Here is a 12,790-nt window from a genome sequence, read left to right as displayed (position 1 = left end):
TTTCTCTTTTTGTTTGAGCTGCTTTACCAGCTCTTTTCTATAATTCCTTTTTTATGTGGTAACAAAAGAAAGGATTTTGAGGGAAATTGATAGGGTAAGAAGTTTTCTGAATCCTTTTCGCTGAAAGGGAGTTTGAAAGAGACCTGGGGGAGATGTTTTAATATTCTTGCAGATGTAATTGGTGTTGCAAGGAAACGTAGGAGGGTGAATTCTTCCACATTGCAACATACTGCAGCCTCAGGATTATTGAAACATAGAACTATACTTCCTAGTTGAAGCATATCTAGTTGCAAAGTCAATTGTAAATGCCAAATCTTTAGTAACACTTGCAAAAATATCACTGAAAAAAGGTATGCTCCATTTACACTACTCCTCTTTATTACTAAACCTATGAAAAAGAGAATAAAGGATAATAAATGGCTCCAGATCTTAGTGTTTAAAAAAAAAAAGACTTGGCTGACAATTAAGAGACCCATCACAGGACTATTTTGCCTGTTATATGGAATCTGGGAGACACAGACATTTCTTAATCTTTTATAGTCATGGTAGCACTTCTTTGCTTTTACTTATAAAGACATATTAGTGCCTGCTTGGAAAATGCAAACATTTGTAATGCCCATGTAAAGGAATTTAGTTTGTTTGCTCTTCCTTTATCTTTTTTCATCCTCTTTCTTTCTTTTTTTTCTTTTTTTTCTTTTTTTTTTTTTAATTAATAAGAGGAAGACAAGATTACTGCTTCTTTAGAGATTATTTGCCTCATTGATTTTTCCTTCTGCCCTCATAAAAAATCTGCTTGTAAACTGACAATGACTTGCATAATAGCTAACTCTGCTTATTCTCATAGTATTTTACTTGGAATAATATATATATATATATATATTTAATTAACACTGGTTTGAAGCCAGCTATGGAGACCTAAAAATATTAAGAGTTTTCTATGAAATCCTACTCCAACACCTGATTAATGTTAACAGCATGGAGCAGAAATATTTTTAAAAGTTTCATTCTCTCTTCACTATTTCTTTTCACAGCCATTCTTTAGTGTCTCAGATTTTATAGGCATTTATTTTTCATTGTATTTATATGATATGTATTTATAGACAGTTGTGTGAACAGACAGCATTCACAGCACTTTCAGAAAAAGTGTTGTCTGTAAGTTGTATTCCCTTAGCACGTTGAATTTTAAGACAAATCTAGACTTCTTGCACAGTCTTATTGTTCAGAGTCAACCACAGCAGACACGATATTTAAGGAGCAGATAGAAGGGAGAAGACAGGGTTGCTGTGAAAATCCTTCTCTCTTACCACTTGCCAGAGGTTAAGTAAAACCCTAAGGGAGTTGGACAGGAGTATGATCAAATGGATAGTCTGTCACTTGCTCGCTTTACACTCAAAATCAACCAGGAGTTACCTCTTAGTGGAAAGTTATTTCACTTGACTACCAGAAACAGAACGAGGAGGGGCTGTGGTTTCTTTCCATACCTGCAGGAGGTCAGTGTAAGTGACGGTGATGAAATTCTTTCCTTTATTTTTCTAGGCTGTTTACAGCTCATGTAGTACAATACCACAGCATGTGTGAATGAAGATATGACACAAGCTCTCTCTGATGTTTTGGGCTAGTTTAAATGAATGTTCAAATGTTTTCTTTTGTTTAGTCACCAGAAAAGTTCTTGATTTTAAGGCTATAAATCAAGCACTCTTCCATACGCTAAACATGTCACTGGCATTCCCTGCAGAGTAAGTCGGGGCTTCTTAATTTCAGGTTAGGAGGAAGCAGCAAATTATTTATTTATTTATTTATTTTTTCCTGGACAGTAGGACTACTTCGGCCTTATCCAGAGGAGAACAGAGCAGGGAGGTAGTGAGGTTCTGGTGTGTTTTGTGACACAGGCCCACCTTCAAATTGCAGTGTATATTTACCTTGTTTTAAACTCATACCATATATCTTATCTTTTGGTGATCTCTAATTTTGGGGAAAGAGAGGTTAATCTTTAATGGAGATCATGTTATTCTTGCTTCATACCAACAGTGATCAGCTTGGTATCTTGATTACCACGGACATCTTTTGAATATTCTGAGTTTGATTTATCTAAATCCCATATGTATCAGTAGTGAGGTTGTGCTAGGACAGGAGCTTCAGGGTTGTCCCAGCTTCGGGTTAAAGAGAACTGAGACTTAGGACTTGTCTGCTCATCTAGCCAAGCTGTATCATACAGTGGGGCAGCACATTTCTGGAAAGCTCCTCAAGCTAGTGCATGTCTCCTCCCTCAGTTTTCTTAAGAAGGTAGCACATGGGGCTCAGTCCTAGGAAATCTTCTGTGTGCAGCTCCTAAAGACTAGCCAGCTTTATATAGGGTTTTTCTTGGATTCTTTACCATCTGCTTGTCCTGAGAATTTGCTTAGCAGTTTACTTCTGAGGAAAATCTAATCCGCCATCTGACTTGGGTCTGTGCAAAATGGCTGAGGCTCAGGAAGAGGGAGTTATTTTTAACTTGGTCTTTGAGTATTATTGCTGAATGGAAGAATAGGATGTATAGTTAGCACACTATTTTCTCATTTCCAGATGCCACAGCCAACAAAGGTCGGTGTAGAAATGTAGTAGTAATTGCCACTAGAAAAAAAAAAAAAGGGTTGATGGCTGCATTTGTCAAAACATGGAGTTTCTTATTGTCACAGAAGTTTTATCAGTTATTATCTGATTTCTGTTCTTATCAAGTGAGTGGGCTACAATAATATTATGATATAATGTTTCCATTTCCATAAGCTGAAAGAAGAGCAAGAGGGTTAAATATCAAGTGGTTTGCTTGAAGTTCTAATTTGAAATCCCATCAGGGTCACTTGTTTACTAGCATTAATAGTTAACTAGTGCACAGCCTTTAAATTACTGCTTATTACAGCTCTGCTGTTCACACCACTCTGCTTAAGGACCTGTCAGCATTTCCAGTGGAAAATTCTTTTTTTCAGAGGCTTATGACTTTGTCCTGAATCTTTGCTCTGAAACTTGCTAAATGTCATCTCAGGCTAGAAACAGATTATTTTCTTTATTGCAGACTTCTCTACTTGGGGAATAAATCAGCTTTTAAATGATTTTGAACATAAGAAGAGCTGACTGAAGTGTTTCCCCATGTCCATAGTCTAATGTGTTTAAAATAATGGAAATGAGAAGGGTTCTGGGGCCGTGGGCTAAGGGGAAATATAGTGAAAAGAATGAGTGTAAAAGTTCTTCAATGTTTTATAATTTTACAGTGAGTTCCATCTTGGAGGTTGTCAGGTTGTAAACTTCTAGCTTTTGCAAAATATCACAGAGGCTTTGACTGCTAAAACTCCAATTTGCTTCAGTACTTTGATACTTCAAGTTACTCCCTTGTTTGACGTTTTTATTCCCACCTATTAGATCTAACTCCATTTGATCGGAGGTGACTTGGGTTTGATTCCTGGCTGTGCCTAGATCTTTTTTGTAGCTTCTGACATGTTATGCAGACAAACTTGTGTCTCATTGCCCCTGCAGAAATACCCCCACACATACCCTCTAACCCCTACTGCCTGGTAAGTTAGTAAGGAGGCAAGTGCTGCTTCAAGACCTCAGGCTTCAGTGTAATAAATTGCACTCAGAATTCTCAATCTGAAGTGCTACTTCAGGGGAATTTCCTCTTGCCTTTCAAAGAACGTTTCTTTATTCCTTTCCTTGCTACTGATCATTAATCAATAAATGTACTTTCATTTATTTATTTATTTATAATTTTGAAATTGAACAACATGTGTACCTGGACTCCAACATTTTAAATGTTGCTAAATTTCATTGATTTTTTTTTCAGTTTGATTTACCTGAATTCATCACAAATCAAATTTGTGTCTTCGTTGGCAGGTGTTACTGTACTAAAAGCGGGCAGATAGATTCAAGCTTTCAAAACTAAGTACTGCTGTGATAAAACTGATGTTTCCAAAACTGACACATTGTGCTCAAGCACATGTACAAAGAATGCTGTTTTGGAGAAAAAAAGAACACAAAAAACACCACATTTTTGTTAAATCTGTAAATCTACCTGTCAGGAAATAGCTAAGTATGCAACCCCTAAGGGTAATTTCAGCTCCATAGGTTGGGATGCAAGTAAGTATCATTTTATCTAAGCATTTCACAAAAGATTTAAACAAGTTACTGGAGTAATTATGTAAACAACTGCAGCAAAGAATCACTGAGAAAGTTGAGGGAAATTATAGTGTGAAGCAAAATATGGCTGTTTTAAAATTAGCTTTCATACCTAATAGGAATTGATAAATATGCTAGGGAAGGCAAGGTCAGATTCAAATTGGGAGAGTAAGAAAATACTGAGCTGGCAGGCTTCCATTTTGTCCATTGCCCTGAATATGATTGTTTTGTTTTGTTTTGTTTTGTTTTGTTTTGACATTAGGGCCACTGCAGGAACAGGAAGGGAAATGTGCAGATTTCAAGAGAGATTTATTATTTTTCATGCAATAAGATATGCAAGAAATAGTAAGTGGGAAATGCACAATTGTTTTTCCAAGTTATCCATACAATCTTTCAAGGGAGACACTCCACACTTGCAGTAAACGATAGTTATAATGAATCAAGTTTATTGTGGATCAAATGTGCAGTTATTAAAGCTGAAAAGTTGAATGAAAATGGATTGCAGTGATGTTGCAATGATAGCTTAAAAGGAGAGGCTGAATGAGCATTTTAAGTTAAAGATGCTCTGAAGTGCCAGAGCTATGGGAGGTGAAGAACTCTATCGTTCACCCACAGTATAAACCGGGATTACGGGAATATTATTATTTTAACCCCTTGGCTGCTCCATGAACATCTGTGTAGAATTCATCCACTGCCTTCTGAACACATCACGCACACTCATGTCCCCACAGATCTGAGTGCAATGCTAACAACATTGATTCATTGTTGTGGTGATTATACTCAATGCAGAAAAAAATTAACCTTGAAAAACAGTAAATTTACTTTCCTTCGAAATTGTACCACATGCAGATGTTAATTATTTCCTATACTATTTCTGTCGGTTAGGTGAAGGATCCATGTGTGCCTTCCATGACCCCAGCTAGGTAGTTAGTTGCAACAGAGAAACAGGACTTCAGAGGGAGTTGCTAACCTTCACTGAATAGGCTGTCAGCCAGAGAATGATACAGAGCACCTTCAAAAGGTCCCCTAAGTAATGAGCACTAAGGAGGGTTATAATGGGCCCATCATTAGCTTCAGCTAATATTTTGACCTAATGCCCACATATACTACAGGTGTCATGCAGGGCCACCATAGGATTAATCTGCAGGATGTTTTGTGGCTATATGATGACAACACATTTCTTTGGCATATTTGCCAACTTGTAAGCCTTTATATGCATTTTATATAATGCACGTACATTACAACTTCTTGCTTATATTTATTATTTTTTTTTCCTCCTCAGTCACCTATGGTGACCAATGACTCAAGTACATACCCATGCAAAAGAGAAAAATAAGTGGCAAGGCACTAAAAGCTAACAAGGATGTAACAAAATACAAATACACCAGGGAAACTGGTCTTTCCTCTCCTTGCTGTGTGTTTTTTCCTTCCACTGATTTAATCTTGGTACTGCTTACCATTGTGAAAAGGATCAAGACTTGTGCCCTTCACTTCTGTGTAGGCTTTTATGGATATTCTGTAAACTCATCCCCTGCCTTCTGTGGCGGTCTTTCTTTTATGATAAATAGTTTATTTTGGTCTTTCCATCAGTGTGTCTGTTTTCAGCTTTATCAAACTTATTCACTTATTCACTCAAGATGTTGGGCATTCTTGACTTTGTTCTTGATGGTTAAGGATTCTAACCATTACAGTTGTTAAAGACTCACCTTCTCAGATTTTATATCTTTCCTTGCTTTCTTGTTGGTGTTTCTTTATATCACTTCCTAAAGAACAGCAGTCACTTTGTAAGCTGAACTGAGTGAATGCTAATATTATTCATATTTCTCAACCATATTTAGGAAAAAAAATAATCTGATTCCATTTGTCTGCACTCCTCTCCACACGGTGTAGACAGTTATATTTTATTAACCTATGCAGTCAAGCTGCTGAGCGAATTTCATGTGACTATAATCTGGCAGTCATATTGTAGAATGCATCAATTATAAAAAGACAATTCAAACACCTTTTGCCCAGTAATACCAAATGCACATCAGAATTTTAGGATCAGCTCATTTAATAACAGGATATTTAATATAAGAAGGAGGCAATATTTAACTGATAAGTATCTGCTTTTAATTTTTTTACACACATACATAACACACCCCAGTAAGATTTTGTATTCTCATATCACTTATATTAAAAACATGCACACCCAAAATGCTGGGTATTTAAACTTACCCCCCCCACAACAACAACAAAAAACACACACACAAAAAACACCAAAGAATATGAGCTCACGTTCCAACATCAGTTTATTGAAGCAAAAACTTCTAAGATTGTAAAAACATTAGTTTTTTTTTTTTTTTTTTTTTACAAATGACACAAACTGGGCTACAGTTTCAATTTATCTTTTAAAAGGAAAGCTTACTCTCAAATTATCTACATTCTCATGTAGAATATTTTTCTTTGAATTAAATAACTATAGATGAACACAAGGTACATTTTGTTTTTCTGCAGGAATTTATCAAGAGACAAGAATGTAATTCATGAGGAAACACTAGATGTCAGTTTAAAGTTAGGATTACCAAAGTTTACTGAATTTTTGAATACCTTTACAATTAACATTTAAGTTAGCTCCATGTTTGATGCTGGAATACTTGCTAAAAGTGGATTCTGCATAGCTCTGCCAATTTAGATTATTAACTTATTAAAGGCCCTATTATTCTGAGGAGTTGAATAATGTTAAACTCTAAAAGACCATTGCAAATAATTTCATTCATTGAGAGATGGCACTTACCAGAGAAGAGAAAAGAAAGTATTTTGGATGACATTTAACTTGACTTCATTTGGGCACAAGACCTTGAAATTCTCATAGCTTACTGAGTACAAATTAATGTTTTGTTAATGTTTTCTTTTTTTTTTCCCTTCTTTTCTTTTCCCCCTTTCTCAATTGAGTTATTTTCAGAGACATTCAAGCACTCTCAGTGCAGTCTTTTTTCTTTAAAAAAAATCAAAAGAATGAAAACTTTTCTTGAGACCAAGCTATTCAGTTCTTAAAATGATAAAATCTGGTCAATCCATGTTTGTTGTTTCTTTCTCTATAGCCACTAAAAATAAATCCTTCAGGAGAACATTTCTTTAGCTCACTTTTTCATTATTTCCAGAGGCAAAAGCTGGCAAGGCAATTTATAATTCAATTTTTGCTAAATCCACAACACCTAATATATATGTCAGGCATTTCAACGGCAGGGTTCTTTGGGGATAGGTGATAAATTGTACTGATTATAAGTGCAAGCTGTTCTTCCAAAACATCATATCAAAAAGAAGGCAAGTATTATTAGGAGAATGTAATGTATCTTTAGAATGTCCAGAAACATAAGAGATAATCACTTCATGTAAATATATTCTCCCTTGAGTTTTACAGCTAAATATTAAGGTCTTACCATGTTTTTGATAGCACTCATCTGGAGGGAGGGACCATCATGGGTTGGTAGTCTTTCAGCAGCCACATAGTTCTTAGGCCTGCAATAATTCATTTCTCCCAAAAAGGGCTTACTATGAAACCTGAAACATGGTCATAATAATTTTCTGACTATGTTGGGGTATGTGAAAAGTATAAATATTATTTTATCATATAATCTCCCCTGATCTTTTAAACATCCTTTCAATGTTTCCATGTATTTTCCTGTGAGATACACATGACTAACTGTTTATCGATACCACTGAGCAATAACAAAAAGTTCTTCAAATTCAGCTTGAATGTCAAGCTAATGTGAAACCAGGGAAAAAGACAATGTGTCTTGGGATCTTTCCTCTTTGTTTCTGCTTTTTTAAAAGTAAAACTTCATGGAAAAAGTATGTTAATCTTACAAAGATGAGATTGATATATCAAGTACAAACAGTGAGAACCAAAAAGTAGTTAAATGAAATTGGATAGTTGAGGTTAGCCAGCACAATGCAAACCTTTTCACCTCTATGTTGTTGGTCTGAATTTAGCTTGGCTGGTTTTGACTTGGCTGCTCAGCAGATGCTCCTTGTTTGTCTTGCCAACCATAATCTGTATCCTGCTCAGACTCTCTGAGGAACTGACTGTTTTTGTGTCCATGGTATTGATTTAGGACCCATCCTATTCTATCATCCTGTTTTAGGCATATTTCCTTCTCTTCAGCATCTCAGAAAATTATTTCCTTGCTTTAAGAGTGGGCAACCTTTATTCATTTTTCTAAAAAAGCTAAAATTAATATTAAAGGCAATAAAAGCAAATAAAAACAAATTATATATCTAATATTAGGTAAAGTCTCAGTAATAAAAGCAATAAGGCTTAAAGTAGGAAAAGATGGTTCAAACAACCCCTGTTTTATCCAACTTCTGTTGGTTACTTTTATTTCTCAGTTTCTTCCAAACTGTGTCCTAAGCCTTCTTAGAAGTTCTCCTGGTAATATCTGAAATACATTCAAGTCAGTGTTCCGGGTGGTAAAAATGCTTCCTGTCAAATGCTTTTCAATCATATTTTTCTACTAGAATCTTGATTTTGCTTTGCATCCAAAATTTAATCCATTCTTTGTAGAGGAAGGAGAATTTCCACTATAAAATAGAAGTTCCCTCTCAGTTGCTACCAGCTCAGAAAAAAATGAAATAAAATCAATAGGTTGTTACATTTCTCAACAGCATGTTTCAGAATTTTGAAAATATCAATCTTCTTTCACATTTTTAATGAAAACTTAGAATACCATTTTGTACATTTTAGTATTACCGGACTCCATCAGTCTGCTTTTAAACTGAGCCTTGCATAAAACAATACTGCAGTAAAAATGAGGACTGAAAGTGAATGAAGGAAAAAAACACTGCTCTCCTTCTGAAAGAGACTTTCAGACCAGCAGCTTAAGGGAACTGAGTGCAGAGAAGATATTTTTCCCTCTTTTGTAGCAATAACTGCTCCCCCTCCACCTGCCAACTCTTAGTTTTGTCTCTTTTGTAGCACCTAAACTCATTTAATGAAGAAGATGAACAAAAGTGGAAAACAAATGATTACACATGAGCCAGACCAGCTTAGTGTGCACACTTGTCTGAAAGACTGATGAGATAATACCTGCAAAAGAATGGTCTGCTCTGACAGGAAAAAGGAGAACCAATGTATCCAGAACACCCAATAGCTCATATGGCAGTAAACGAGGGGTCAAAATGTCAATCTCCCAGTCCTGTCCCTTGTGGTGTTAGAAATCTATTAAAGTCCTAACATCTATTCAATAGCATTATAGGCATTTAAAATTAAAAAAAAAAGATAAATTAAAAAATAGAAAATTAAAAATAGATGGAGGTATGGAAAGCAAACAGGTATTCTTAAAGGAAAAATGAAACAAAGTTGGAGAACGTTGGAAAAATGCACTAGAAAAAAAAGTCAGTGAGAAATACAGAAACTGTAGCATAAGGCAGGGAGAGGTGCTTGAAGATATATGAAGAAATAGCAAAAAAATAAAATGAGGAAGAATCATGAAGGTGTTTACTGTATTATTTTAGTCTTTCCCTTGGAGACTGAAAAACAATTCCTTAAAAAATGTGGTAAGTGTGGCTGAGAATTGCCTGCTTGCGATTGATGATACCAGGCAGGCATGGTTTCTGTTTGGCTACATTTCTTGGGCACAGAAGAACACTGTATTATAATACCCTGCTAGATAAAGACATGCTGAAATTCGTAAGGCTGTTAGTTGAACCTAATCTCACACTGGCAAAAGCTGTTACTACAGCAAGCCAGATTGAATCAGCTATTAATAATGCAAAGATGTCATTGCTTCTCAAAAGAGATTCTTAGCACAGCTTGTAGAAGAGATTAATAATATTCATGTTATTAGAAGCAGACCTAAACAGAGACATTGTCTACTGTGTGAATAGAAAGGCTTTTCTATTACATAAATGGCTTTTGAAAGACTAAAGAAAGGATCCAGGCTGCAGGAGTTAAATCACCTCATATTTTCCTCTCAATTTTCCATTAAAATTTAAAATTTGGGTTTTCATTTAGATAAAATTCTTATGGATACATCTTGGCCTTGAACGGCATAGTGGAGAAGCAGGTAATTTTTTTAGAGTGAATGTTTACTTTAGGACATATTTGCGTATGCCCTGATGACACATTAATGGGCTTGTTAGAGACCCTATGACTTAAATGGGACAGGATTGAGGCTGGTGTGTAAATATCCTCAAGCCAGGGTAAAAAGCATAGTTTTCAACCTTCTGAAATAAGAGAAGACTTTTGGTGCAGATATAAAAGATATGACTTTACATTGTTCTATCTTATCTTTCTAGATTTTCTTTATTTATTTTTAGGGCTTATTAGTTAACCTGTGGATTTTGGAGACAGTATCTTACACTTTCTAATCTTGTGAATGAATTTCTGCATGAAAAATTTGAACCACTGTCATAGTGTTTCTAAGTGGAAAGGGTTGAGAAAGATAGGAAGACTGCATGTTTTTATGAGTGTGAGGGACCTTGAGGCCAGGAAAAGGCCTCAATACCTTGAACTTGGTATTGAGATATAATCAACTATTTTCAAAATAAATGTAAATATAGCTCCTTCTTAATGTGATAATTATTAAGCAGAGTCTTAAAACTGTTGGTAGCCCTTTATGAATGAGATTAAGAAAGGCAATTTCAGTCCTCACACAAGGGCCTTTCACACAGGGCCCAGCCTTGAGGCAGTCCCCTACTTACAAGTGTCCGTCTCTGTACATAAGAGTAACTTAAAAAAAGACCCAGTCGTTTTCCCTCCTCTTCATAAAGATGAATAGAACATAGCTATGACTTTCAAAAGACTTTACAGAAACATCCTGTTGGGCACATTGTTTCTTTAAGAGGTGCTAATATAACATAAGAAACTGTGGGTGAATAACACGAGAACAGAGTCCTGAGCAGCATCTGAGCCGTATGATGTAAAAGCTGAGATGCAGCTAAAGCATCCCTTTGGGCTCTAAATGCTTTTCTAATAGAAAAAAATGACTAGAATCTGGGTCAGACTTATGACTGAATCTGGGCACATCACAACAAGTTTGATTAACAAAATCATATTTTTAATAAATGAAAATTCCTTGGGCAATGTCATAGGCCTGAAAATATACAGTAGGATCAAAAAAGTACAATGAAACATTTTCTTAAATTACTTCACAGTAAACATGATTTGTTTTTTGGTTAGTTCAAAGGCTTCTGTGATAGGTATTCCTCCCGGTTTTCCTCTTGCTACTGGATGTTAAGGAAAAAATAGGCACATGTCCATTTGAATACAGAACAGCAGGTAGTTCCCTATAAGATGCTTCCACTGCTTTGTTACAAAAAATGTTTATTTAGAGCTGAGTGTTTTGTAAGAAACATTTCAGAGGTGGCTGCCACTGAAGGGGTGCAATCACAAAACGATAACAGGACTGCAATTAATTTTATGATGCTGAGGGAATTTTAGTGAAGTTAAATAAATAGAGCTCTTGGGCAAATGGAAGTCAAACTTTCAATTATTCTAAAATAGATTCTGGCTCATTCGATCTAGCTGACACTTTGATGTGTTTAAATCTTTGCAGACGCTATGTAAGAACTGAAACAAGGCCAACTACACCCCCTCTGCTCTTGCAAATGTAGAAGCAGAGATATCTAAACAGTAAGAGGACCAGCTCTTTCAAGAAGGAAATTTGTAAAGATAACATGAACAGTGGCTGTCATTAAAAGTCAAATGACTACTTTTAGATGTTGTTGGTGAGGGTTATCAGAAGGCAAATATGGCACATTAGATTATGCAACCTCATTCCAGGGTTTTGCTGTGTTTTCCTGTCTTAAGAAGAGCACCTTGTGCTTCTTGATAAAACAAAGACCTGATTCAGCACAAAAAAATAATGAAGAGAAAAAGGCAACACCCATAGTAATAAAGTAACCTGTATTTGTTTTACTGTATTTCAACAGCAATTCCACAATCAGAGGTAACTTTTAAAACATAAACATTTCTCATTCCTACAGCTAATATCTTAAAACTGAACATCCATAACAGTACTTTTACATACAAATCATTTATGCATCATGGTATTTACAAGATACAAAAACAAAAATTGTGCTCTCAACAACTTTTTCTTTCCTGAACTGGACACAGAAAACCCAGGAAACATGAGGAAACCCAAAGATAGTGTAATTCTAACACTTGGTTTTAACTAAAAACTTTTCTAGACCTTATGCCACATGGTACTTTAATATATTATCAGGATAGAGAAACTGAATAGGAATTTCACTACAGCTTGGTAATCCAATATTCAAGGCAGTACAGTGAAGAGGAGACCAAACAAACAATAAATAGGTGGGCTTTGAAGTTCAGGTGAAATTCCTTCAGTGAAATCAGAATGATGGCAATTCATAGCATAGGATTCCAGAAACTGACATAATGTTCCATAAGGACAATTAACCCGTTATTTTGTTTCATAACAGTATTATTCTGAGTGTATAAAACATCAGGAAGAGCTGCTTGCTACATTTAAAAAGGCATCAAGTAATGAAAAATTAAGTCTTTCCTGAAGAAAATGAAATGTTAGCTGTTTGCCAAATGAAGGTACTATATGTATCTTGCAGGTTTTTTTTTTTTTCACTTTGCATTTCTGCACAGCCAGTAATGTTCTGTGTTATTATCCTAAGCAGAATTTCCTGA

The sequence above is a fragment of the Cygnus atratus genome, chromosome 4 (assembly GCF_013377495.2).
Source record: "Cygnus atratus isolate AKBS03 ecotype Queensland, Australia chromosome 4, CAtr_DNAZoo_HiC_assembly, whole genome shotgun sequence".
Taxonomy (NCBI): Eukaryota; Metazoa; Chordata; class Aves; order Anseriformes; family Anatidae; genus Cygnus; species Cygnus atratus.
This window is presented reverse-complemented; position numbering follows the sequence as displayed.